Source organism: Trachemys scripta, chromosome 21 (assembly GCF_013100865.1).
Source record: "Trachemys scripta elegans isolate TJP31775 chromosome 21, CAS_Tse_1.0, whole genome shotgun sequence".
Classification (NCBI taxonomy): Eukaryota; Metazoa; Chordata; order Testudines; family Emydidae; genus Trachemys; species Trachemys scripta.
In genome coordinates this window covers 8419072-8441113 of record NC_048318.1, presented here as the reverse complement: position 1 = coordinate 8441113, position 22042 = coordinate 8419072, and the positions used below count along the sequence as shown (strand labels likewise).

Genomic DNA, 22042 nt, shown 5'->3' with positions numbered 1-22042 from the left:
CTGCACTGTCATACTGATGGATTCCAGAGAGAGAGAGAGAGAGACCAACAAGGGGGGGGAAAACAATTACTATTTTAATGTAAGATGTACAGAATTTCAGGCCTAGTTTGTTCTAAGTGGTTAAGTTGTCGTGAAAACAGAAGTTTATTTTCCACACGCAGAAGAAACACATTTTCCCCATTTTTAGTTGCGTGCCGGGTGCTGCCAGCTCTTGTGATTTCAACATAAGTTTCCCCAGCTTTCCCGAATTGAACTTGGGCCCCTACCGGGCTAGGTGCTGTACAAATGCACAGTGAAAGTTCCTGCTCTGAAGAGCTTACGGTCTAAATAAACAAGACAAAAGGAGGGTAGGAAGGTGACGTGATTGCGCCAAGGCTGCACAGCAGGTATTGGGGAAAGAGCCTGGTACAGAACCACACTTTCTTGACTCCTAATCCAGTACCCTACCCACTGCCCCACACTGCTTCTGATTAACACTAACTGATAATCTGACCCATGTCATTTACATGGAAATGCTAAATAAGTGCTGTGTATTTTTATGGCTTGGCCCGAGATCAGGAGCGCCGCCAGCTTTTCTACCTCCCTAGGTGGCAGAAGGTCCCGCCCCGAAATGCCACCCCCCCCCAAGAGGCAGCAGAAGGTCCCACCGCTGAAATACAGCCTAGGTCATCTAATGGGTTGCGCTGGCCCTGTCCGAGATGAGGTCAATCATTGATTTTCATAGGAACTAATGTAAAAGTGGTGCCTTTCAAATATGCTAAAGCCACACACACACAAAATATAGAAAGTATAGGGCATTCCATTTATGGATATGAGCAACACATGGCCTTTTCTCATTTCATGCCATGGGCCCATGCTAGTTCTGATTAGGGATTTTGCAAGGGCATTTGGACCCAGCTTTAGTTCTGTTCCTTGCGGCCTGGAGAGTTTCAGAACCCCCTTGGCTGCCCTGCTCCTAGAGAAGACGCTCAACTCTACGGCTGAAGGCCTCCACAATGACACCTGTTGTTACAGGAGGGTATGCAATGAGAGTCTTGTTGCTAACATCAGGAGCTTTATCAGCCTCAGCATAGCAGCTTGATCCCCGATGTCCACGGTCATCCAGGTGCATGGCTAGGATGGAAGCGCATTCTCGGGGCAGCGTGAGGGCTGCGGATTGGAATAGCGGGGGAGGAGGGGTGGCATGTCTGGACTGAGATGCGCTGGTGGAGCTTTGTGGTGGCTGAGATTTGAACGGCAGTGGATGATTCCGGTCAGGGTCTGGATGCATTGGTGCAGGTGTGTGGGAACGCAGGACTGGAACAGCAAGGAGGTGCATCGGGTCAGATCGGAGATGCCCCAGCAGAACCAGAGTAGCAGGCTTGGCTGATGGTGCACTTAGGGACCCCACGAGAGGATAAGTGCTTGTTGTTGTAGGGACATTGTGTGTGTGTGTGGGGGGGGGGGGGGGAGCCTGTCTAGTACCAACCCATGCTGCACGTGTCCTTAGCTAGTTCTCTCTAATCCCCTTCTTGCCTACGGGTACTAAATTCACTTCATCGGGCCCTGCAAGTTCAGGATGCGCCTGTGCCCACCACTGCCATCAGCTCAGCTCCCTGCCTCGCAGCAGGTGAGGAGACGCAATCCCAGGAGCTGGGCATTGCAATAGTCTTCTTATTAAATCCGGTTGCTCTGCTGTGAATGGGACATGACACCTGTGCGCATGATTTAATTCAAGTCATCCCGTTACATGGTATAAATCAATAAAACACAGTGTAGCTGCTGACAGCATTTACAGCTCCCCTCTTACCACCAACCAGCCCTTTTCCTGCACCCGAAAGAGGCATTTACACCCCATTTAGCTGTACTTTGATGCAGGATCCTGCTCCCGACACGTGCTGAGGCTTTGGCCACTGACACCATCAGTAGAGGAGATCTGCTGTGCTCCTTTGCCATGACCAGCACAAAGAGGTGTGAAACTGATCTCTTTTGGGTGAATCTTTATTGATCTTTGCCAGATGCTAGGGGCATAGGACTGGTAGGATCTTCTGGGTCATCAAGTCCCCTGCTCCTGCAGTCCCCCTTGTTGTATAATCCTGAACATCAACTTATTGAGCTCCATCTTCAAACCGGTTAGGCTGTTTGACCCCCATTACTCATATGGGGAGGCTGTTTCAGAACCTCATGCCCTCTTAGAAATCTTCCAATTGCTTGCCTCAGTTTATTCCCATTTGTTCTTTGTGCAGTCTGTTTTCCTCTAGCTTAAACAGCTCTTCTCCCTCCCTGGTGTTTCCCCCCTGCCCCAATTTATAGAGAGCAACCAGATCTCCTCTCAACTTTCATTTTGATGGGCTAAATCCGCCAAGATCTTTTTGTCTCCTCTCTAAGAGAGGGTTCCATTCTCCTGATCATCCTAGAGCCTCTTCTCTGCACCGTGTCCAATTCATCTTTCTTTCTTGAGCATGCGTGACCAGCATTGTATGCAGTATTCCTGGTGAGGCCTCACTCTGATTCCTGAATCCTTCTGGAGGTCCTGAAATGTTTGGGTTCTGTTTCATATTTTTGCATTCCGATTTCCATCCCATGCACTTCGTGGGGACCCACACACTGAACTAGGGAACCTAAATCTAACCCAGCCAGCTCAGGGCAGTTACTTGCCCCCACCCCTCCAATCTCCATACCGTGCTGGTGGTGGAAGCTGCTCTTTCTAAAGTGCTCTTCCTCCAACCCATTTTGCTTCTCACCCTCCTCACCTGGCCACCCATTGTCCCAGATCCACACAATTACCCAACATTGACCCAAATATGTTTAGACGGTTAAAACAAAGGGTCGTTCTGACCAGCCCTTGCACGGATTCAATAATGAAGTGTGGGTGGGTGGGTGGGTGGGTGGGTGGGAGGGGAGAGAAGATGCCAGATGCAAGGCCATTCCGCCATCCTCCTTTGAACAGGGGCTGCTCAGAATCCCCTTGGGGAGAGTGGTCCCTGTGCCCTCCTAGTGCCTGCAGAAGGGTGAGGAGGGGCAGCATTAGGGTGAGGCTGACTCTCCCCAGGTGGCAGAGCTGGCTAGGGTCAGAGGGGGAGCCGCTGCGCAGCCTTTTCAAAGGTGCTACAAAAGGTTCTGGAGTAGGAGATCCTTGGGAGCTCCCAAGACAAAGAGGAGGCCCCAGCTGCTGCCCAGCCCATCCACATCCCTTTTGACCTATCCACCGGTGCATAAAACCCAATCTAATCCCAGGTCATCGAGAGAGAGAGGCTGAACACTCCCTCGCCCTCCTTCCCTGGGAGAGAGCTGGCTTGTTTCCCCCATCAGCTGAGAGAAGGCAGGAGAGATAGGAAGAAGGGGGAGAGAGAGTGAGTGCTCCTGGAAGGAACACCTGAAACTGTCCAACTCGATGACATCTAATGGGCTCGGCAATCTGGTGATTAATCTGGTAATCCAAGCAAATATTACAGTAATGGCTGGCAATAAAAAAAAAAAACCCTCCTAGAGTAGATCGAAAACTGAGTTTTTGTTTTTTGTTTTGTTTGTTTTTTCCCCACTAGAAATTGACGGCTGCTATCTCTTCCCTTTATGAGAGGCAGCAGCAGGAGCGAGAGCCTCATGCAATAGCAGCGAGAACAAGCCCCTGCTGTATCTCGCGGAGGCTCAGGAAAGGCTTGATGGTTTTCTTTCTTCTTCCAGTGCAAGAGGGCAGAGTTCTTTTCCAGCTTTTGGTTTAGAGGGGAGAGAGAATCCCCACCCCAGAATTATAAAGGTCTGCAAGCCCAGATTGGCCCTGTTTTCTGAAGAGCTTTTGGAAAGCCCTTTACTTTCATGGTTTTTTCTATTGCTAATTCATGCCCTTCAGTTCTAGCGAATTTGTTCGCTGACTTCAATGCAGAAGCAGAGCTCAGGTGCTACCCAGGGCTTCCTCGGCTGCTGATGGTCAGCTAGGGCTGTGCAACGTTTCGGCTGGTAAATTGGACCACTCAGTTTGGGGATGGGTTTTGTTTTTTTTTAGGAAAACGTGAGCAACCACTAAAGTAAACAAGAAGTGGGTGCAGCTACAACCAGATCTGAAGCCCACTGAAGTCAGTGGGAGTCTTTCAATGAGCTTAGCCACAGGCTCCTGGGTTGGTATCTCTTCCAAAGATGGCTCCCCTCATCCTGGGGACATCCTAGTTATCTCCCAGATGACTAGGAGCTCCTTACATCATGACACATAACTGTCACTTTTACTGGTCATGTTTGCACTGCATGAGTATCCCTGAACTCCCAAAGTCCTCTCCCACCATGCGCTGGTTAGGAATCTGAAGATTAATCTTAAGGGAACGTCTATACTTACCTCCGGGTCCGGCGGTAAGCAATCGATCTTCTGGGATTGATTATCACGTTTTGTCTAGACGCAATAAATCGATCCCGGAAGTGACACCGGTACTCCTGCTCCGCGAGAGGAGTACGCAGAGTCGACGGGGGAGCCTGCCTGCCACGTCTCGACCCGTGGTAAGTTCAAACTAAGATACTTCAACATCAGCTACATTATTCACGTAGCTGAAGTTGCGTATCTTAGTTCGAAGTGGGGGGTTAGTGTGGACCAGCCCTTAGGACATTCCAGTCCTGTCTGACTGTGTTTTTTCACAGGGGCACCTGACTTCTACTTCCCTACTACTGCTTGATGGGGTTAGGTGATCTCACCACTACCCGGAGCAGTGGCAGAGCAGGGTGAATACAACAAAGCCAAGTCTTGTGGAATAAAGCTCACCAATGTGCTTCGTTGCATTTGGGTGAGCAAGGTTTTATCAGTAAGAACGTTTGCAGAAAACAAAGGCAAGATTGTTGGCAAGGAAGTGGCAATTAGGGACAATTGTGTTGGTTTTATTTGTTCTTTGGCTCCTTGACATGGGAATAGAGACTACAGATTAGTATTACTCATAGAGACTATGCTGGAGGGTAGGGATAGGATACAGAGGGACCTAGAAAAATTAGAGGATTGTGTGAAAAGAAATCTGATGAGGTTCAACAAGGACAAGTGCAGAGTCCTGCACTTAGGATGGAAGAATCTCATGCACTGCTACAGACTAGGGACCAAGTGGCTAGGCAGCAGTTCTGCAGAAAAGGACCTACGGGTTACAGTGGATGAGAAGCTGCATATGAGTCAACAGTGTGCCCTTGTTGCCAAGAAGGCTAATGGCATTTTGGGCTGTATAAGTAGGTGCATTGCCAACAGATTGAGGGATGTGGTCATTCCCCTCTATTCAGCATTGGCGAGGCCTCATCTGGAGTACTGTGTCCAGTTTTGGGCCCCACACTACAAGAAGGATGTGGAAAAATTGAAAAGAGTCCAGCGGAGGACAACAAAAATGATTAGGGGGCTGGAGTACATGACTTATGAGGAGAGGCTGAGGGAACTGGAATTATTTAGTCTGCAGAAGAGTTGAATGAGGTGGGATTTGATAGCTGCTCTCAACTACCTGAAAGGGGGGTTCCAAAGAGGGTGGATCTAGACTGTCGTCAGTGGTACCAGATGACAGAACAAGGAGTAATGGTCTCAAGTTGCAGTGGGGGAGATTTAGGTTGGATATTAGGAAAAACTTTTTCACTAGGAGGGTGGTGAAGCACTGGAATGGGTTACCTAGGGAGGTGGTGGACTCACCTTCTGTGCAGGTTTTTAAGGTCAGGCTTGACAAAGCCCTGGCTGGGATAACTTAGTTGGTGTTGGTCCTGCTTTGAGCAAGGGGCTGGACTAGATGACCTCCTGAGGTCCCTTCCAACCCTGATATTCTATGATTTCAAGTTGTAGGGCACAAGATGGTTAAATGTTCAGTCATTACGGACATGGACAGGACTCAAACCAGTGACTCTAGTGCTGAAATGAGGTACCTTTAGCCCATTTCCTGGATCCATCCAGTTCATGGAATCCTTAGTGTTTCCAAACAGAATGCCAAAAAGACTCCCTTTTGAATTGCCAGCCCCATTAACCACATTCTTCACCGTGGTGAAAAGGGCAGCTTGTAGCCAGCCGGAAAAGAAAATGTTAGAAAGCGGCAGGCGAAAATTACCATGATTTTTTTCAAATTATGCTGAACACCATTCAGTGAAATCAGCAGGAAATTGATATTAAAGAATATTTTAATTTGCAATCACATCTGCCCACAGATTTCCACTAAAGGAACCGCACCAAATACCTTGGACAAAGGCAAATGCTTTAACTGCCTCATTGTTGCTTCTGGAAGGACAACAGTCCCATATGCTTTTCTATTCCGGTTTTGCTTCTAATAAATATTCCCAGCAAATGGTATTTCAGTGTGAACGTCTGCCAGGAAGCTAGGTAGAAGATTCACAATCAGGCACCCCGTAGAATGCCCTCAGCAAATGTTTAGGCATAATCAATCCTTTCTCTCTGCCAACCCCTGAGCTTTTAGCATGCTCATCATGGGAATCTTGTGCCAAAAAGTCAGGAGTATCAGTATAATTAGCTGTTGGGGGTGGAGAACTGTGGAATTCCAGAGATTCAATGCCAAAACTAAAAGCAATGTTCAGTATCTAGCTGGTGATTGTGGATAGTAAGCTATTAAATAGGAGAGCAGGGGTACTGGGCCCAGTCCTATTCAACATATTCATACATGATCTGGAAAAAGGGGTAAACAGTGAGGTGGCAAAATTTTCAGATGATGCAAACAACTTAAGATAGTTAAGTCCAACACAGACTGTGAAGAGTTCCAAAGGGATTTCACAAAACTGGGTGACTGGGCAACAAAATGGCAGATGAAATTCAGTGTTGACAAATGCAAAGTAATGCACATTGGTAAACATAATCCCAACTATACATATAAAATGATGGGGTCTAAATTAGCTGTTACCACTCAAGAAAGAGATCTCGGATTTACTATGGATAGTTCTCTGAAAACATCCACTCAATGTATAGTGGCAATGAAAAAGATAACAGAATGTTGGGGATCATTAGGAAAGGGATAGATAACGAGACTAAAAACATCATATTGCCTCTGTGAATCCATGGTACGCCCACATCTTGAATATTGCGAGCAGATCTGGTCTCCCCATCTCAAAAAAGATATATTGGAATTGGAAAAGGTTTAGAAAAGGGCAACAAAAATTATTAGAGGTATGGAACAGCTTCCCTCTGAGGAGAGATTAATAAGACTGGGACTCTTCAGCTTGGAAAAAAGACGACTAAGGGGAGATATGATAGGGCTCTATAAAATCATGACGGGTGTGGAGAAGGTAAATAAGGAAGTGTTACTTACTCCTTCTCATAACAGAAGAACTAGGGGTTACCAAATGAAATTAATAGGCAGCAGGTTTAAAACAAACAAAAGGAACTGTTTCTTCACACAATGCACAGTCAACCTGTGGAACTCCTTGCCAGATGATGCTGTGAAGGCCAAGACTATAACATGGTTCAAAAAAGAATTAGATCAGTCATGGAGGATAGGTCCATCACTGGCTATTAGCCAGGATGGGCAGGGACAGTGTCCATAGCCTCTATTTGCCAGAAGCTGGGAATGGGCAACAGGGGATGGATAACCTGATGATGACCTGTTCTGTTCATTCTCTCTGAAGCACCTGGCATTGGTTGGAAGACAGGATACTGGGCTAGATGGACCTTTGGTCTGACCCAGTATGGCCATTCTTATGTTCTCTGAGAAATTGCATTTAGGACAGGAGATAAGGAGTACAGCTGATCTGGGAATTTTTGACACATTTTTCCACCAGAAAATGCTGATTTGTCAAAACCAAACTTTTCATGGGAATGACTTGGTTTTGATTAAATATATATTTTATTCACAAACTTTTTGAAAAAACAAGTCTAATTTGTCTGAATGTTTTCTTTCAATATTTTTGAAACCAAATGTGTGGGTATTCTGGTTCAAAATGTAAGTTGTAGTTCAAAACATTTAAATATTAAAATGGTTGAAATCCAAATGAAATGTTTTGATTGACCCAAACAGAATTGTTTTTCCAGATTTTTTGATTTGTGAAACTTTTTTTGAGATTGTGACTTCCCAATTTGCGATGGCAACACTTTTTGATCCCAAAACATTTTCATGCAACAGGAATACCCATTACCCATCTAGCTCTAATGATGAATACTGTGTCTGACTGAAACAGCAGAGGCCATTTAGGGAGGCAGAATGGAATTAACCCAAATAGGAATTTGGCCATGTAGTTAAATTTTGCATGCAGTTCCATGGGGATCAATAAGGAGTTGCCATGTGCATAGGTTTGATGCTATACGAGATGCAAATAAATATAGTCCTTGACTGGTGAGCTTTCAGACTCGATGACAATCAAAGTTAAGACCAAGAGGAAGATGACTGTCAATGTCTGTATATGTAATGATACCTACCTCTTATATAGCGCTTTGCAGTGCTTTACAATGGAGCACCAGTATCAGGTCATTTTGCATTTGGGAAACTGAGGCAAAGGGAGGGGGAGTGACTTGTTCAAAGTACGCCAGCAGGCCATTGGCAAGACTAGTACCAGATCACAATGCTCCTGACCTCCATTGCCGTGCCCTATCCACCGAGCAAACTACTACCTATCTATACTATAAATCTGATTGTCAGTTACAGAGCCCCCACCAATTCCAGTGAAGCTAATGGGAGAAGGTCTGCCGCACCTTTGAAAATGAGATCTAACTGTCTGTCTACGCCACACACATGCATACACATTGCTTTCCCCTTATGTAATGTTGTGAAGGCCAAAAGTATAACTGGGTTCAAAAAAGAATTAGATAAGCTCATGGAGAATCAGTCCGTCAATGGCTATTAGCCAAGGTGGTCAGAGATGCAGCCCTAAGCCTCTGACTGCCAAATGCTGGGACTGAATGACAGGGGATGGAGCACTCGATAATTCCCTCTGAAGCACCTGGCATTGGTCACTGTCAGAAGACAGGATCCTGGGCTAGCTGGACCTTTGATCTGTCCCAGTAGGGCTGTTCATATGTTGGAGCAGAAAGGACAATTGATGACCTGGGTTAGCATGTATGGGTTTCAGTGTCACCATGACAACACCCCTTAATGACACAGCACTCCCTAAAGAAATGCTGTCCATCTCAGAGTGCCCTCTTCTGGCTCATCATTTCCCGCAGCCCTCCAGGTATCATGTAAGCCGTAGGAAACCTGACACCCCCGCCATCAGTCTCCTTGGCTCTCCGTCACCTGTTGTTGCCAAATTCCCTGGACTGTGAAATGAAGCTTTTATTATCCTCCAAAGCTGGGGAAAGAGAAAAAAATTAAATTAGTGGGGAAATAAATGAATTAATTAATTTTAAAAAAAGGAAGGAAGAAAAAGACTCGAACCTAACTTCAACCTCTTTTATTATGCCCCACACAACTAGGCAGCGGGCTGCGTTCCAGGGCTTCTGCTTGGATTGCTGTAAAGAACCTCACTTTTACTTTCAAATTAACCTGTCAAATCAGATATTTATAAAGGAATTGAAGGCAGGAGAATGAGGGTCCTGGATATTCCCACGCATCAATTAGAGGGAAATTAATTACAATTTACCTGCATTAGCGCATTAACACTCCCTCGATTACAGAGCAGATAGCTCTGCGCGGTGGAACAAGTCAAAATAGACTGTACACAGGAAGAGGGGCCTTGTCTTGATTTCCATACGACCCTGGGAATCCAGGGCTTGCTTGTCTTAAACTAGAGCATAGCAGATTTTAAATAGAAGCTGCTCTGCGGTTGATGATTGCCTAGCACAAGACCAATGCACCTGGTAAGTCCTATGTAGTGGCCTTAAGTGGTGCACTGCCCTCATGCTAGCCCTCTGTCCAAGGGTAGATGGCACCCTAGGTGAATTGATACTTGATGTTCTCTGCAGTCCTTAGTCCAAATCTTGGCTTCACTTCACAGCAAAGCCAGATGGGGGGGTTCCTCAACAATGCCATCCACTTTTCCCCTGAGTCTTTAGGGCTGCATGTTGTTTGGGAATGGTAGACATTCCTCTCCTGTAGGGCATGGTATATGTGTTATGATAGATCCAGGGCCCCATTGTGCAAGGTGCTGTACATAAACAGAGAAAGACACAATCCAGATACATCCTCATCTCCCTGCTTACAGTCTGAATAGATGAAATGGGCAGAGGGGAAGGGGGAGAGATGTCTCTTGCCCATGTTATTGGCAGAGCTGAGGCTAAGACCCAGGTATTCCTGGCTTTTGACCCAGTACCCAATCCATGCTGCCCCGTGAATGACCAGTCTTCCCCGCTCCCCAGCATGGTTCATGTGCTAGTGTTTGGCTTAGTGGCAACTTCCTCATGACTGAAGCTGGTTGAAATGTTCCAATTTGATATTTTGACATGATTTTGAATTTTTGCATAAAAATTGTGGGGGGCAAACATGATGTGAATATTTCCCCTTGTTCTCTGACCATCTCTGTTCTAGACCCAGTAATAGCTAATTTTAGTATTACTGAGCTCAGAGGATGGATCCAGGGTCATACACAACACAAATGGAAAGACTCTCTGATTTGTCTTGTATGCCCCCAAGTTGCACTGCACTTAAAAACTACTTCCTTACAAAATCAGACATAAAAATACACAAGTGTCACAGCGCATTATTACTGAAAATCAGAGTGATAGCTGTGTTAGTCTGTATCAGCAAAAAGAACAAGGAGTACTTGTGACACCTTAGAGACTAACACATTTATTTGGGCATAAGCTTTCATGGGCTAAAACCCACTTCATCGGACGCACGCAGTGGAAAATACAGTAGGAAGATATCTATACACGGAGAACATGAAAAAATAGGTGTTGCCATACCAACTATAACGAGACTAAACAATTAAGAAATTAATTAATAGAAACTATTTCCCCATGCTAATTTTCCCCCTACTGTTACTCACACCTTCTTGTCAACTGTTGGAAATGGGCCATCCTGATTATCACTACAAACGTTTTTTTTTCTCCTGCTGATAATATTACACCTTAATTGATTAGTCCCATTATAGTTGGTATGGCAACACCCATTTTTTCATGTTCTCTGAGTATATATATCTTCCTACTGTATTTTCTACTGCACGCATCCGATGAAGTGGGTTTTAGCCCACAAAAGCTTATGCCCAAATAAATTTGTTAGTCTCTACGGTGCCACAAGTACTCCTCGTTCTTATTACTGAAAAGTTACTTATTTTGACCATATAATTATAAAATAAATGGATGGCAATATAAATACTGTACTTACATTTCAAGGTATAGTATAGAGCGCAGTATAAACAAGTCATGGTCTGTATGACATTTTAGTTTGTACTGACTTCGCTAGTGCTTTTTATGTCGCCTGTTGTAAAACTAGGCAAATCTCTAGATGAGTCAATGTACCCCCTGGAAGACCTCTGCATGCCCCCAGGGGTACGTGTACCCCTGGTTGAGAACCATTGGGGTAGATGGACCATTGGTCTGACCCAGGAAGGCCATTCGTATGTTCTTTGGTCCTCTGCATTCCTCTGTTCCGTGTTGACAAAGAGCAGCACAGTGAGGTAACAAGATCTCTGAAGTGCTAATCCTTGCAGGTTCGCTAATTTGATAGGAGGGTCGGACGCTGAGACTTTTGACGTGAGTGGACAGTTGTGGCTGTGATGAATGGGGTTTAATGTGCCTTCACCCTTCTTCCTTCTCCCCCCCCATATGCCCTAAGCCCTCGCTCTACATCCCCTTCCTGCACCTTGTTCTTGCCAACTTTCCAGCAGATGTGCAGTTTCATGGTTTGTTGCCATTCCCAAGGAGTCTCCAGGGGCCATGAGATCTTGTGTGTTTGTTCTCGGGGCAGATGAATTTTTAAAGCACTTAAATAGTTATGGAGCGAGCTCTCTGGGGAGCGGTCCCTGTGCTTGCTGCTCGCATGGCTGCTGAATGAAACCTGCAGCCACTTGGCACAGGCCTGGCCGAACTACTGCAAAGTTGTTTTTGATGGGAAAGGCAATATCATCTTTGTGACTAACCACTTTTCCATTAGCAATTTGCTGCTGTACTAAGAGGCTGCCGCGTGGGCAGAGGCCAAGGGGTGAGCTGGGGATGAATGGTTCAATCCAATACCACTTTATCATGCAAGCTGGAGCTGAAGTGGAAACCTCTCTGGCTCAGAGAGGGAGGTGAGGAGGTATTTAGCTGTTGTTGAAGTTTCCTATGAATGAGGGAGCTGCTTCGTGGGAGGGGTGATGATGCAGCTGGATGCTTGCATCGCAAACTGGGCTGAAGTAGAGCTAGCAGATGTACTAGCAAGGACCTGAATGGGTGGATGAGATGAGAGAGATTCAGGGATCTGGGGGATGGACTTACATGTATCAGCATAGAGAGGGTTAGAGTCTTATTACAGGTAGAGATGGGGTCAAACCAAACAAGACAAGCTCTGGGGTAAGTTGAGACCCAGATCTGAGCATTCAGGCTTAGGCTCACCTCCAAGTTTGGCATTCTTGAGAGAGGGATAAAATAGTGCCTATGTCACTGATTCAGGTGTCTGCTGGGGTGGATCCCTGCAAGAAGCTACCTGAGCTAATGTGAAACCAAGTGAACTTTGTGTTAAAGGGCCGGCAGTCCTAGAGTCAAGTGAAACCTTTTCAGAATGAAATCCAAACCAGGGGAAATGGGTTTCATGACAAACATAACGCATTCAGGCTAAATGTATCACATCCCCTGCTTCTGACTGGTCCATGTAGAGGATAGCAGCCTACTGCTGCTACTGATGCATGGAATCACTTCTTTAGGACAAGTGGCAATGGCCTGTGATTTTGTGCTTAGGGTCCTGAGATCGATCCCCACTGACTGCCCATAGGAGGGATAGTTACACAAACCTCAAACTTGTGTAACTCAGTGAAAGTTTCCCTGAGGTTCTTGAAGCTTTGTGTGGCCTGGGGCCAGTTGAGCATGCTGTGTGGACACCATGCAAAACTCATTGGTTTCTTCAGCCTCAAACCAGGCAAATTTTGGCAGATTTAGAAGGGCCCTGGGTTTGGGATTGAAAACTAGAAGCAAAGCAAAACCTAGGGCTGATTGATCTGAATGATCAGAACCAAATATATAATGTCACTAGTGATAGACTCAAGCTGCAGAATTTGAGTCCAGCCTTTCTCAAAGTTTGGGTCTATTTGTATGTGCACCCTCTCTCCCCCAAAGACCGAGGGTGCTTCGTGATCGGGTTTTCTTTGGACCACTATAGAGATAAGAACTAGCTTCAAACTTTAGCTCCAGAGTTCTGAAATGTTGCCTTATGAAGCTGATTTACCTGTGTCCTTCAGGCCAGCCAGTCCCCCTTCCCCAGAATAAACAGGGAAGGAAGCAAGTTCTTCTGTGTCATTTTAACCTCTGATTTAAAAGCGAATCTGTACAGGCCTGTTAGCCCTTGTGAGCCTTTGGTTTCTTTAGACATTGAGTCTCTCCGTCTGTCTTCCTCAGCCACATGCATTGCCCTAGTTGGGAGTGAACCCCTATAACCAGCTTGTTCAGCTGGGGCTAGGAAGTGGTTGGCAGCACTGAGTATTGGGCCCAGACTAAACGGACTCATCCTTTCCTTCCCGGGTAATGTTGCAGTTTGGGCAGGGGATACCCTGTCTTATCCTGGGTGTTTCTGTTGTGCTCTGGCTATTGGGGGGCCAGCTTGTACAGTGGTGTAAATCCAGAGTAATGCCAAGGAATGCAAATAGAGTTACACCAGTGAACCCGAGAGAGCACGGCCTGGCCTGGTGGGTCAGAGCCACTAGACCTGTTCAGAGCGTCTGCTCTGGATTCAGCTGGGTCAGTCCGAGTCCTGCTGAGGCGGGGGAGGTTTCCAAGTTGCATTCAGCTGGAGGTGAGGAGCAGTTTATAGATTTGAGTCCAGCTGGAGGCGCTCTGACCCCAGAAGAGAAGTATGAGCCCTGTTTCCAGGGGGCTAAGGGCAGCCCCCAGTAGACCGTTGAAGCGTTCACCCAGCCCTTGAGTGTGGGTCATTTAACCCATGGAGATGCCTAGGCCTCTAGAGAGGCCACAAAGCCACTGCCCCAGCCTTCAGCAAACCTCCCTCCACATCCTTCTCTATCCCCCATATAAAATAGCTGTGGTTTGAGCTCCCTGGATAATCCTGCTCGGACCGCTTGGCCAGGATTCCCAACTGAATGTCTGCTCTTCAGACACGAGGATTGGTGTGCTGATGAAATGCACTGCATATGGCCACAAAGGTCAGCCCCCACACCCTCCCAAGGCTGAACTGCTCAGAGTGTATGTCAATCTTCAGGAGTGGAGAAGGGAGGGACTCAATGAAAGAATCAGGCAGCCGCACCTGCCTGGGAGCAAGGCCCTTTCTCTAATAGCCGGATAGCATTCGGCGAGGTGGCTGGGATTGATTAATACAAGTCTGGTAAATAAAGCTGGCTTACTTCCCACAGTGCGCGAGAGGTTTAGTTGGTCAGAGATAGGTCAGAAGGCCGGGGCATCTAGCTGCCCCTTGTCATGTATGTAGAATCAATACCTTTGCATTAATATTAGGCACAGAAGGAGCAGAGCTGTCCAAGGTCCTGGCGTTCAATTCCATTGTGCAGAGCTGCGGGAAATGGTACTTGTAAGCAAGTTGCACGGTGCACGCTTAAATAGGGATTGTATTTTCCTCTCCTAACTTCCTATGTGGCTGATCTGGTCGCTCCATTGACAGTGCGGTGGTTATTTATTTATGTAGAAAGCTCAGTTCACCAGCATGACAACATTTAGCAGTTAGGTTATTCGTTATTTTTTGTTATTATTATTAGCATGCTCTGAATTATCTGCATTATTCTAGCACCTAGGTGCCCCTGCCATGTCCTCCTTGTGCTAGGTGCTGTACAACCACAGAACAAAAACACTCCACCCCAGAAGGTTTACAGTCTATAAGGCAAGAGACAACTGGTGGATACAAACAGGCAGAGCACAAGGAAACAATGAGAGAGAGATTGGGCAGCACGCTAGGCAGGAGTCTCAGTGCATGAGTGGTCTGGCAGTGCCAAGTTTACTGTAGGCATCTCAGCAAATGAGAGTGGTACGGGTGCAGGGGAGGGACTGGAGACCACTGACGTGCTTTGCTGATGTTTTACAGAGGATGAGCAAAGAGAAGCACTGAGGGGAGCAGGTCTGCACTTGGATATGAAATAGATAAGCAGGCTGAGCAGAATAGACTGGAAATGTCTGCATTAGCATCAGTGCTTCTCCCGGGTAAAGGCATGGATGAACTGTGCTGCTCATGAGCGTCCCCCCCCCCGCCCCACACCCACCCACCAGTGCTTCCTGTTTGTGAAGCCTCCTCCATGCAGCTTTGCCAATGCCCAATGGGCCTGCCTGGCACATCTGTGTTGTTACAGTCCTGGCACTCTGCAAATCCACTTCAGTCCTGAATTGCTGTGGTAATCCTCCCACCAGGGCTCTGCTAATCCACCTCAGTCCTGACCCTGCACTCCCAGTCTTGAGGCCCCTGGGATCTCCCCACAGAGCTGTGCCATAATGCCTCAGTCCTGGCTAGCAGAAACCCAGCTCTTCCAATCCTGGGTAGTTTCTGAGCAGAAACTACCCTCTGCAGCAAAAGCAATGGAGGGACTCTGGCAAACCTCCACCATGGACAGGCTGCAGTGAACCAAAGTGATTTTTACTTACTGCTTTATCCATATGCAAAGGCCGGTCTCCTGAGTCGACGGGATGGTACATTAACCTCCTGGGCTAACGTAAGTCTGTCTGAATTTCACTGGGGTTTACTTGCCTTTCTTTTCAGGTCAGTGTTTGCTATGGCTGTGGGTACACGGTATCAGCTGGGTCAGCCCTGGCTGATAAATGGTCACATGTGTTCCGTGTCGGTGTGTTAAAAAGGTGGATGAATCTCTCTTCATGCACCATCAGTACCACTGTATAAAGCAGGAAGTGCCATGATCCTGACTTGCAATATGAGAATAGGCAATTACCCCTCCTAGCTCTGGGGTGACTAATTCCAAGCCTCCATTGCGCCAATCAAGGAAGGAGCTTACATGTATCATGCTTTTATCCAAGAAGTGCCCAAAACCCTTTGCAAAACTGAGTTCAAGGGTGGAGCTCTGATATGGGAAGTGGGAAGGATTTCTGGGAAAAGCAGGGCAAGACAGGTTTGGGACATCTCTCATTGCCCAGCGACTCTCTTTAATTGCTAAACACAGAATGAGGACAGAATCCCTCTACCCACTATTGCAGTGCAGCAAGCTCTGGGGTGGAACACAGCAGCTGTTTGATGGCACACAGCAATGCTACCCAACCAACGCAGGACAGGAAGTGAAGAAGAACCCTGCATCCAATGGAAAGTGTAGGGGGAATTTAAGAAAGGCAGCATACAATTAGCCAAGTTGGAATTAAGCCATAGTAACAAGGCTAACACCTCTATCCTTGTAAAAAGTACCATGGGATGCTTAACGTAGAGAGCAAGAATCTGCATTTTAAAAGGGCTTTGGAGTCCCGTGACTCCATCCAAAGATCCCAAAACACTTTCCATTCAGTATTGCAGCCTCCTAGCACTCTCTGGGACTAGGTAAGCATTAATATCATGTAGTGAGGAGACAACTCAGGCACAGAGAGGGGTTAAGTGACTTACCCAAGGTCACAAGAGAAGATGGTAGCATCACTGGGGATAGAACTTGGGTCCCTGACTCTCTCGTGTTTAAACGGCCTGCCCCAGTTCATGCACAGCCACCTGTGATAACACAATGCCCCTTCGAGGAGCAAGGGCCACTGGTTTAAAACTAGGTCAGAAGGAAGAGCACTGCTTTCTCTGCTGTTGCTGCTTTCTACCGCACTGAGATTAACCTAATTTGTTGCCCTAGCTGGTGTGGGGCCTGCCTCTAGTTTAGGTACATTTGCAGTTTACTTCTCTGAGCCAGTGCTGTTCTGCATTGTCCTTGCCAATAGCATGTATTGTGGTGATCCCAGACCTGCCAACCTTCCTCCCTCACTCCAGGTTCTGATGCCTCTCTCTCAGTCCCAGATGAACCGGGTTCTTTCCTCCTCTGTCAGCCATCAGCCATTTTTCCCCTTACACTGAGCCTGAATAAGCAACGAGGAACCTGCATCTCAGTGGATGTAAGTTGTGCTAAGCGTCTTTACCCCAGCTGAGCATCTGGCCCAAGATAGGGGAGGTGGGAACTGCATAGGGGTTAGGGACCTGGGAAGCACGAACATCCAGCTGACAAGCTGTTTGAAGCTGAGCTGATCAGAGAAGTTGACGGCCCCGCTGCTTCTGGGAGCGCTTTCCAGGCCCTCCTCATTGACAGGAGTTTGATTCCTTTAATATTTGATGGGTTCTGCCTTGGCAATGTTTGTTTGTTTTTAAAGCCTGTGCCGCTCATCAGAAATTCCTGCCCATCTGAAACGTGCACGCAAGGGGCCAGCCTGGCCTGGTGGCCCTCCAGGGAGGGGAGCAGCCTGGGGGAAATGCTTTGTAGACATTTAATCTTGATTGTGATATTTCATCTCCTATCACCCTCCCCACCCCACCTGTGGCACTTGGCGCCGTTGTTCCCATTGGAGTTTTGCACCTTTCCTTCAAGAGAGAGGGGCAAGGAGCTTGGAATCTGTCTCCTTATATATACCCCCTGTCCGTCCTTCTGTCTTCTCATACATACACCCCCATCCATCTGTCTGTCTGTATCCTCATGCATTAGCCCATCTGTCTGTCTCCCTATACATACCTCTCTCTCTGTCCATCCATTCCAAGCCATCCATCTGTCTGTCACTATTAAGCATGCAATTATAGCAATTACAGACCGGCAATTACAGACTGGTAAGTCTAACGTCGGTACCGGGCAAATTAGTCGAAACAATAGTAAAGAATAAAATTGTCAGACACATAGAAGAACATAAATTGTTGGGCAAAAGTCAACATGGTTTCTCTAAAGGGAAATCGTGTCTTACTAATCTATCAGAGTTCTTTGAAGGGGTCAACAAACATGTGGACAAGGGGGATCCAGTGGACATAGTGTACTTAGATTTCCAGAAAGCCTTTGACAAGGTTTCTCACCAAAGGCTCTTATGTAAATTAAGTTGTCATGGGATAAAAGAGAAGGTCCTTTCATGGCTTGAGAACTAGTTAAAAGACAGGGAACAAAGGATAGGAATTAATGGTAAATTCTCAGAATGGAGGGGGTAACTAGTGGTGTTCCCCAAGGGTCAGTCCTAGGACCGATCCTATTCAACTTATTCATAAATGATCTGGAGAAAGGGGTAAAAAGTGAGGTGGCAAAGTTTGCAGATGATACTAAACTGCTCAAGATAGTTAAGATCAAAGCAGATTGTGAACTTCAAAAAGATCTCACAAAACTAAGTGATTGGGCAACAAAATGGCAAATGAAATTTAATGTGGATAAATATAAAGTAATGCACATTGGAAAAAATAACCCCAACTATACATACAATATGATGGGGGCTAATTTAGCTACAACAAATCAGGAAAAAGATCTTGGAGTCATCAGGGATAGTTCTCTGAAGAAGTCCGCGCAGTGTGCAGAGGTGGTCAAAAAAGCAAACAGGATGTTAGGGATCATTAAAAAGGGGATAGAGAATAAGACGGAGAATATATTATTGCCCTTATATAAATCGATGGTACACTCACATCTTGAATACTGTGTACAGATGTGGTCTCCTCATCTCAAAAAAGATATACTGGCACTAGAAAAGGTTCAGAGAAGGGCAACTAAAATGATCAGCGGTTTGGAGAGGGTCCTATATGAGGAGAGATTAAAGAGGCTAGGACTTTTCAGCTTGCAAAAGAGGAGACTAAGGGGGGGAATATGATAGAGGTACATAAAATTATGAGTGATGTAGAGAAAGTAGATAAGGAAAAGTTATTAACTTATTCCCATAATACAAGAACTAGGGGTCACCAAATGAAATTAATAGGCAGCAGGTTTAAAACAAATAAAAGGAAGTTCTTCTTCACACAGCGCACAGTCAACTTGTGGAACTCCTTACCTGAGGAGGTTGTGAAGGCTAGGACTATAACAGCATTTAAAAGAGAACTAGATAACCTCCATGAATTTAAGTCCATTAATGGCTATTAGCCACGATAGGTAAGGAATGGTGTCCCTAGACTCTGTTTGTCAGAGGGTGGAGATGGATGGCAGGAGAGAGATCACTTGATCATTACCTGTTAGGTTCACTCCCTCTGGGGCACCTGGCATTGGCCACTGTCGGTTGACAGGATACTGGGCTAGATGGACCTTTCATCTGACCCAGTATGGCCGTTCTTATGCAAGCCCCATGCTGGCAGGTGGCTCATACCACAGAGAGTCTTTTTCGGTTGTAGTATAGTTACCTCTAGTGGGCAGCCTCACCCCATGTCCCCTTTTTAGCCTTGTTAACCCTAAGGAAGCAAAGGGTTCGTGAGAACTTTGGGGCTTATGGAAGAAGCTCTAATAAGGGAATTAGGAGAGGTTTCTGCCAGTAGCAGGGCATGGCAGGCTAGGCCATCTCTCTGGGATTCATTGGGTATGTCTACACTGCCCCTGGGCAGAAGCCTCCCAGCCCTGGTGGACAGACTCACACGAGTGGGGCTTGGGCTAGTGCACTTAAAATGGCAGTGTGGACATCTAGGCTGTGGCTGCAGCTCAGGGTAGCCACATGAGTTCCAGCCCACCCTACCCCTGTGTCTGACTCAGGTGGCTAGCCCAAGCCTCTGCCAGGGCTGCAGCATCCATGAGGCCGCTCCCAGGGGCTGTGTAGCCATCCCCAGTGGGACCTGTCTGTGCCCAGCAACAGGCTTTAATTACTACGAGCCGGGCATGGACGGCTTGTTGAAATGCATTTACAGTGCTCAGCTGAGAGACCTTAGAGGCAGGACTTGGCTGTAATGAATATACAGGGGTTTCATGGCTGATGATGCGTGACCAGGAGGCGCGCTCTCTGGCTGACACAGTGCCTAGCTGCCTGCGCTCCGGAGCGTCACCGCACAGGGGCTCCCTAACTCCTGTTCTCATAAGGGAAGGAGGGAGGTGTCTTCCCCTGGTGCCGGAAGCCTTTAGCAAAAATTTCCCCTTCTGCGGGAAAGTGAGCGAATAAAATGTGACAGGTGCAACCCTTGCAGGCTCTCCGGCAGAGCCAGCGTCAGATATGTCGCTGTTCAAAGGCTGGCACTAAAATCCCCCATGCGGCTGGGATGCTAACAAGCCCTGTGATTCCCCCTCTCCAAGTGTTTGTCAGGTCTCACAGCTACCCGTCTGTGTCACTCTGGTTGAAGGGGAGCTGAGGTCTCATGGGATTCTCTGGGATCATTCGGCTTGTGTGGCATGATTCCAATTTCCCCAGCCTTGACTCAGGTTCTGCAGGTGTAATTAACCATGGGCACGACTCACAGCACTTGATCATCCAACTCCCTGACTTGCAGGTGAGGATCAAATAGGTAGATGCCGCAGGGCTCGGCACCGTCCGCACCTGTAGTTAAATGCAAGGGCAAAACTCCACCTGCAGAAACAAGGCTGCTTCTCAAACTCATGCCCTATATCCCTGAATCACTGCAGCTTGCTAGGGCAAGGTTCCCAACAGAAGAAAGATTGTCCTTTAGTCAAGACTTTCTCTGTTCCAACACCTGCTTCCTCTAAAATCCTGCCACTTCCCCGGCTGCTCAGGCAATCTCCACTTGCCCCACTCTCCCTTCAGAAGCCCACAGCCAGGGTGGGAGATCCAGACCGCAGTCCGCTCGCTGCCTGAGGCACTCAGCACCACAATATCTGAGCACCTCAGAGTCTTTACTCTTTATCCTCACAACATGCCTGTGAGATGAGGAGGTGCAACTATTCCCATTTTACATATTTGAAACTGAGGCACGGGGGGAGGCTAAGGATCTGCCTGCACTGCAATCAGAGGTGTGACTGCAGCATCTGTAGACATGCCTGAACTGGCTTTGATCAAGCTAGCTTCAATCACAAGAGGCGACGTTGCCAGAGCATGGGCAATACAAGCCCACCTGGGACTCTGGGTACGTAGTGGAGCAGCTAGGCCAGGTTGCCATAACTTTGTTGCTATTGGTACTCATGCTAGTTAGATAAAAGCTAGGTTGGGTACATGCTGCCGTCCCATCTCTGACTGCAGTGTAGGCATATCCGTGGTGAAGTTCACACACGGAATCTATGGCCAAGTAGGGAATTTAACCTGGGTCTCCTGATCTGAGACCAATGTCCTAACCACTGCTCCATCCTTCCTCCTTCAAGGGGACTGTTCTTTGCTTTATTTAACACTGGAATAGCCCCCTGGTCAGCACTCGGCTCCCGGCTCTGTCTGCATGTGTATGGCAGAAAGGGGGTGCTGCTTATTTTGCTGACAGTGGAAAAAGATCAGGCCGGGGGAGTGGGGGCGAGCTGCTCTCCCATCCCAGCAGGAGGTGAACATGGAGAATGGGGCAGTTTCCAAAATGCAAGGAAGAGATGGGGAAAGCAAACCAGGGAGGAACCAAATCCAGGACTCCCTCCAGTCTTCTACTCTGTCCTAGTAGCCCCAGGCAAAACTCCTCAGCACCCCTGCGGGACATGGCCAGCTTCCCATTCACACTGCTGGAGGGATTGGCAAACTCTCAGAAGGTTTGCAGTTTGGATCTGGTTTGGAGAAGTATCCAGATGTTTGGGAGCTCCATGGAACTTAGAGGTCACCCTGGGATTTGCAAAATTGGGCCAGAAAATGGACCAGAGCAGGATCCCCAGGAGATGATGATGTAACAATTTGTATTGTGGTAGCACCTCAGAGCCCCAGTCATGGACCTGCCCCCCCATTGTGCCAGGTGCTGCACAGACACAGAACAACAAGATGGCCCCTGCCCCAAAGGGCTTATCCTTGGGGTTTCCACATCCAGCCACAATGCAAGAGCGATCTGTATCGTGATCCCCCCCACCTGGCACCTGAGAGCCGGGAAACAGCTGATCCGAACACGCCAGACAGTGGGTAAAGTAGCTTGAGAGAGGAAAAGGGCACTCCAGGGAACAAAGCTTGCCCAAGCCAGTGGAGGGGGTGCTCCCCTCACCTCAGGGCCGGCGCTTCCACTAGGCAACCCTAGGCGGTCGCCTAGTGCGGCAGGATGTGGGGGGCGAAATTTCGCCGCCCTGGGCGAAATTTTGGCAGCAA

The 22042-nt window shown here is 47.4% G+C and overlaps 1 protein-coding gene across 1 annotated transcript in view; it reads left to right on the top strand.

Annotated features, from left to right (window-relative positions):
* LOC117868524 (opioid-binding protein/cell adhesion molecule) overlaps nt 1-22042 on the top strand; it is a 697025-nt gene that overhangs the window by 223381 nt on the left and 451602 nt on the right. The gene's annotated exons all lie outside the window — the stretch shown is intronic.